This window comes from Dasypus novemcinctus, chromosome 4 (assembly GCF_030445035.2).
Source record: "Dasypus novemcinctus isolate mDasNov1 chromosome 4, mDasNov1.1.hap2, whole genome shotgun sequence".
NCBI lineage: Eukaryota > Metazoa > Chordata > Mammalia > Cingulata > Dasypodidae > Dasypus > Dasypus novemcinctus.
Window position 1 is genome coordinate 87,260,611 of NC_080676.1, and position 6,315 is coordinate 87,266,925.

The window sequence follows — 6,315 nt, forward strand, 5'->3', positions numbered from 1 at the left end:
CTCGAGCGTATGACCATCCCTCGCTGCATCCCTTACGATTGGATCTCTCTAGCCTGAGCGGTTCTCTCCCCCGGGCAATTCATTGACTGGCGAGCCCATCTCGGTGTCCTGATCGACAATCAGATTGCCGACAATGCTCGTCAGGGTGTGCATTACCCTGCAAACGCATTTCTCGGGTTCGGCCCTTACGGCGATCCCAGCGCCTACACTGCCACCCCGCCTGGGTTTTTCATCCAGCTCCGTGACTGTGTTTTTCGAGCCTTCCGTTTGTGCGCCGCGGCCGCCCCAGAGCCCCTCGTGAAGCTTTTCCAAAAACCCGAGGAGCCGTTTAATGAGTTCGTAGCTCGTGTGCAGGCCGCTGCAGAGAGGCGAGTCGTCGGCAATGCAGCCCGCGAGTCCTTCGTTAAGGACATCCTGCAGGAGGGGGCTAACCCAGCTTGCAAAGCCATCATTCGTCCCCTTCGTGACAAGCCGCTCCAAGACTGGGTCCTCGCATGCTCCGGAGTTTCTGGGCAAGCATCTGCGCTTGCAGCGCTTATTGTCGCGGCAGTCCAAACAACCAACACCTGCTTCCGCTGCGGCGAATTGGGCCACTTCGCTCGGGAGTGCCCCAACCTTCCGGCTCCGCCGCAACCCGTAGTCCAGCCTATGGTGCCACCACCGCACCCTGTTCCTGCCGCCCGGCCGCCCTCCACCCCCTGCCCGCGCTGTGGAAAAGGGTATCATTGGGCTCGCGATTGCCGTGTTCCGAGACAGCCTTTAAACGGGCAGCGGGGCAAGCCTCAGCCCCGCCATCAAGAGGCTCCAATCGCCCCGCGCCAGCCTCGCCCGTAGGCATCCACTGGTCCGTTCCCATGTCGCCCGCTTCGCAGCTGCGCCTCACCATCAAGGTCAATGGAAAGTGGATGGACGGCCTTCTTGACACCGGTGCCGAAATCTCCTGCATCCCACTCTCCCAAGCTCGTGACTTCCCACTCACAGCCGGACCCGTCATCGTAGGCGCCACAGGCCAGTCCTCCTCGCAACAGGCGGCTGAAGATCTTGCCTGGCATGACACCGATGGACGGTCAGGGTTCTTCCGTCCCCTGGTTCTCAGGGATATCAAGCAAGTCCTTTGGGGGCGCGACATTCTTCACCAGTCAGGCGCCGTTCTTTTTACTTCGCAGCCATCGCTGCCCCCCCAATAGTTTTGGCCGTTGCTCGCGTTCGACCTCCAGCACCCGTTCCTCTGCAATGGGACACAGAGGAACCCATTTGGGTGGAGCAATGGCCTATGACTGCCCTGAAACTAGCTATTCTTCAGGACCTCGTGGAAGAGCAGCTCCGTGCTGGTCATGTTGAGCCCTCCACCAGTCCATACAATACTCCCATTTTTTTCATCATCAAAAAATCTGGCAAACCACGCCTCCTCCACAACCTGCGAGAGGTTAACAAGCACATCAAACCCATGGGCTCTCCTCAGCCCGGCATGCCTCACCCGTCAGCCTTCCCGCGAGATTGGTATGTGGCAGTCCTCGACATCAAGGACTGCTTCTTCTCTATCCCCCTGCATCCGGATGACCGCCCACGGTTCGCCTTTACTGTTCCCCAGCCCAACCACCACCGGCCTGCCAAATGGTATCAGTGGAAAGTCCTCCCCCAAGGCATGAAGAACAGCCCTGCCATCTGCCAGCTGTTTGTGGCTACTGCTATTGAGCCCTTAACCTCCGAGGCCACTATCGTGCATTACATGGATGACATCCTTGTAGCCCATCCGAGCGAGCCAAAACTACAAGCTATAGTTGCCAGTCTTCTCTCCAATCTGAAAGATATCGGTCTTCAGATCAACATAGAGAAAGCCGTTTTCCACCCACCGTTTCAATTCTTGGGCTTTGAAATCTCGGAAACGGTCACGCCCATGGCGCCGCTTATAAACGTCCCCAAAACCATGACGCTCCATGATCTCCAACAGCTTTGTGGCCAGCTCAACTGGCTGCGCCCGTCGCTGCCAGTCACCACACATCAGCTGCAGCCTCTGTTCCAGCTCCTTCAGACCACTGGCCCACCATCACAGGCACCCACAAAGAGGGTCACCCTGTCGTATGAAGCAGAGTGCGCCCTGAGCTGTGTCAACTCTGCCCTAATGGACTGCTTGCTCCAGCGAATAGACCCAGACAAGCCATTTGCAGGACTTGTCCTTCCCACCCGTGGGACCCCCACTGGCCTCATCTGGCAGGACGGTCCACTCCTGTGGGTCCATTTAGCCAAAAGCAAGCTTCGCAAAATCACCCCCCAATCCGTCCTGTTCGCGCAGCTCGCCATCGCCCTTGTTGAGCGCTCCACCCACCATTACGGGCGTCATCCAGATGTCATCATTTGGCCCCTTACAACTCAGCAGGTCACTCACTTGCTAAAGGACTCCATAGATATGCAGGCACTGTTCCTCCTATTCTCCGGCCCATTCGATAATCACTTCCCCCAGCACCGCCTCATACAAGGCCTCAGCACGCTCCCCGTCGCAGCTCCTGACCATTTCCCGTTCCCGTCCTCCAAGCCACTCCCCAACGCCGCCATCGCCTTCACTGACGCCTCCAAGCACTGCCTTGCTATAGTCCTCTACAAGCCAAACTCCACACAACCCCTCTGCCACACCCGCCGACATAGCAGCTCTGTCCAAGTGGCCGAATTGAAAGCCGTCACTCTGGCTCTCCAATACCTCCAGGACCAGCCAGTAAATATCTTCACGGACAGTCTCTACTGCCTGCAGGTCTCTCGTATCCTTGCCTTTGCGGCCTTCCTGCCGCCTGCTAGCATCGGCAACCGGGACATCAACCTGGCCTTAGCTGACCTTCAACTCCTCTTAGAGAGGCGGCGACAACCCTGGTTCATTGCCCATGTAGGAGCCACTCAGGCCTCCCAGGCCCCTTGGCTCACGGCAACCATCTCGCTGACCAGGCCGCCCAAGGTGCTTCCATCAATGCCCTCAGCCCCGCAGCTGCCGTAGGAGACATTATCAACCAGGCAAAGACCTTGCATGCGCGCTTCCATCTTGGTGCGCCCGCCCTCCATCGACTCCTCCCAGAACTTCCCATCGAGACATGCAAACATCTGGTGCGTGCGTGCCGCTCCTGCGCACCTTTGCTGCCCCTGGGGCCACTCCAGCCCCAGGGTGTCAACCCGCGCGGATTGCGGCCCAACTCTAGATGGCAATTAGATGTCACACATGTTGCTTCCTTTGGCCGATGGAAGTTCCTTCATGTTGCCATCGATACGTTTTCGCACCTCTGCTACGCCGTCGCCCTCCCGGGAGAGTCTGCCAAGTATGCCACTCAAGCGCTCCGGGAAGCCATCCTCTTCATGGGAGTCCCTTGGGACATAAAGACAGATAATGGCCCCGCCTACCGCAGTGCCGCCTTTGCCGAGTTTGTGAAGCTCTACAACATCACCCACCACTTCGGCATCGCATACAACCCGCAAGGCCAAGGACTTGTTGAAAGAATTCACCAAACCCTCAAGATCCTCGTCCAGAAGACTAGAGAGACTCAACCCCGCCTCACCCCACGTGAAACAGTCACGCAAGTGCTCATCCAGCACAACCTGATGACCTTTGACTCTGAGGGGCTTTCGCCCGTCCACAAGCACTGGGGGCCCTCTTACCGGCCCACTCCAGCCCCTCTCGTCCTCTGGCGCGACCCGCTCACTAGCAAGTGGACCGGACCAGCGCCCCTTCTCACCCAAGGGCGAGGATTTGCCTGTGTCTTCCCGGAATCTGCACCCCAGCCTGTCTGGATCCCTGCTCGTCTTGTTAAGCCCTTCACTCCACACGGCCCTGCCGACCTTCCACCTCCCGACCCCCTTCCCCCTGATGATTCCCCCCTGCCATAATGATGGCCCCTCTCCACACCTCACCCCCCCCATGAGGTTTTTCTCCTCTTGTCATTGCAGATGACGCCTCCAGTCGCCCAGTCGAGCCCGCCTGAGTCTGCCCTTCCCGCGCCATCACCCGCAGGGACCACGCCAGCTCTCTCCCACCGCGAGCGACGTCGACGTCGTCTTCTTGTCCGCCGCTTGAGCCGTCTCTCCCTCGAAGATGCCTCCATCGAGCAGCAAATTCTCCAGCTTCTCCGTCGTGCTCGCGCCTCCCCTGCCCCGCGCCCTCCTACCACCCCCCCCTCCTACACCTTCTCATCATTATGCTCTCCTTAGCCTCCTCAGCCCAGGCCACGCCCCTTTGGGCCACCCTTCTTCAACCGCCTGGTTTCCTCTTTCTCTCCCCTCACTCCCCCACCTTCCCCACCATGTACTCCCCCAACTGCGACTTCCTCCCAGAAAGCTGCGACCCCCTCGCCCTTCCTGTCTCCTCGTCGTTGCCAAATGTCTCCATCCCTATTCCCCTCGCACAGCTGTCCTAGTCCTCTCCCAAAGCCATCCCCTTCCCGAGGAGGCCCGGCACGCCCAGGTGTGGCTCACAAAGGTGGCAAGAGGCGGCCATCGATAGGGCCCATCGTGGTCGCCTCGAGCTGCGGGTACGGGTTCTCTGCCCTCCGCATGGGGAATCGGGCGTTTCAGCCGCCCTCCCCTCTGCTCACGCCCCCCTCGTGCCCCCACGCCCCCTGCTGGTAGCCCCTCCTCGTTCCTTTCTCTCCTATTTCCCCTCCTCTCACCCCCCTCATCTTTCCTCCCTACAAAATGTCAATCCTGCAAAATCTGCGCTTTCTTCAAAGCCGCCAATGGTTCTTATTTTTGAAAGAGGGAGCAATTGTCCCCTGCTCCCACCCTGCCTTTCGCTTCCTTATACTTTGCCCGCCTGTTCCTCGTAACCTCCCTGTATTATGGCCCTTCTCAGCAGCAGTTTGTGCTGCTGCCTCCCTCTGCCCCTCCTCCCAGCCACTGTTATCTTCCCCCTCCCAGCCGATCGCTGTTCTCCCCGCCTCATTCCAACCGCCCTCATCCCGTATCCGCCCCGGCACAACCTCGGAAACAACCCCCTCTGCCATCAATGGCTTACGTCATAAACCGCAGGTCCGCCCTTGCCTCTGCAGCCAATCCTCAGCTGCCCCGCGGACATGCCCCTCCCACAACCTCCCCGCCTCCATGACACTATAAAACCCCATGTACTTCCCGAATAAAATCAGACCTGCGCATAGACCTCGTCTCCGTGGTTTTTCCTCCATCGAACCGCGCGTCCCCACCAAGCCTTGAGCCGCCCGCTGCCGCCCCGGTCAGGCCGTGGCGTAGGCCCGATCCCCGGCAGCGACTCGCCTGCAGTGACCCGCCTGCAGTGCCGCAGCGGAGGCCAACATTACTGATACAAACTATGACATGGAAAAATCTCAGAAACATTATACTAATTGAAAGAAGCAAGTCACAAGAGACAACATACTGTATGAGTTCATTTATACTAAAAGTCCTGGAAAAGCAAATCTATGGAGACAGATAGTAGATTAGTGGTTACCCAGGGCAGGGGGTAGGAATGGAGATTAACAGTAAATAGCTTTGAGGAGTTTCATTGGAAAGATAAATATGTTTTAAAACTGATTTATGGTGATGGTTGCACAACTTGGTAAACCAACTAAGAGTCATTGGAGTATACACTTGAAGTGGGTAACTTCTTTGGTATGTAATGTATTCCTCAATAAAGTTACAGAGAGAGAGAGAAAGAGAACATGGATCTCTAAAGCAGGGGCACTCCTAACTTCAACTGCTTGCTTCCCAGACCCATGTATTCTACTGATTGAGTTGGCACCATATAATAATCACTGATTTTAGAGTGTATAATGTGTCTAGAGGATGGTGATCAGAAAGTATCATCTCCAAGCAGATACCTCAACTGTGCATTCAAAAAATTGTTCCATAGCTCCCTTGCGCTGGCAGCTTCTGGGTGTCTGATATGTGTCAGGAGCAGTGGATCCCGTGGACACACACATGGCCACACCTCCATTGATATAAGCAGTTACCTTGGTCTGATGAGCACTGTCTGGCTGTGGTTGCATGGATAGGAAAGGTAAATCCATACTGGAATGTGTCAGTTCCTATCAAGATGAGTCACAAGGTAGAAGGACCCCTGTGTTCCACATTGGGCTGGAACCATAATGGGAACTCGTTGGTGTCTGTTGCTGGCAGGCTGGATATTTAACAATGGCAGCAATTGAATCCGCCTTAGTGAGTGGGAGCCCAGGTTGTGGAGCCCATGCATCGCCTCTATCCTTGTCACCATTTCTCAGGCCATGGTTGTTCCACTTGTCCATTTACCACCAAAATCGGGCAAAGATGTAGTCATCTCTGTCCATATGTAAGAGCAGTACTGCTCTTTCTGATGAGGAGCCAGGATAGGGA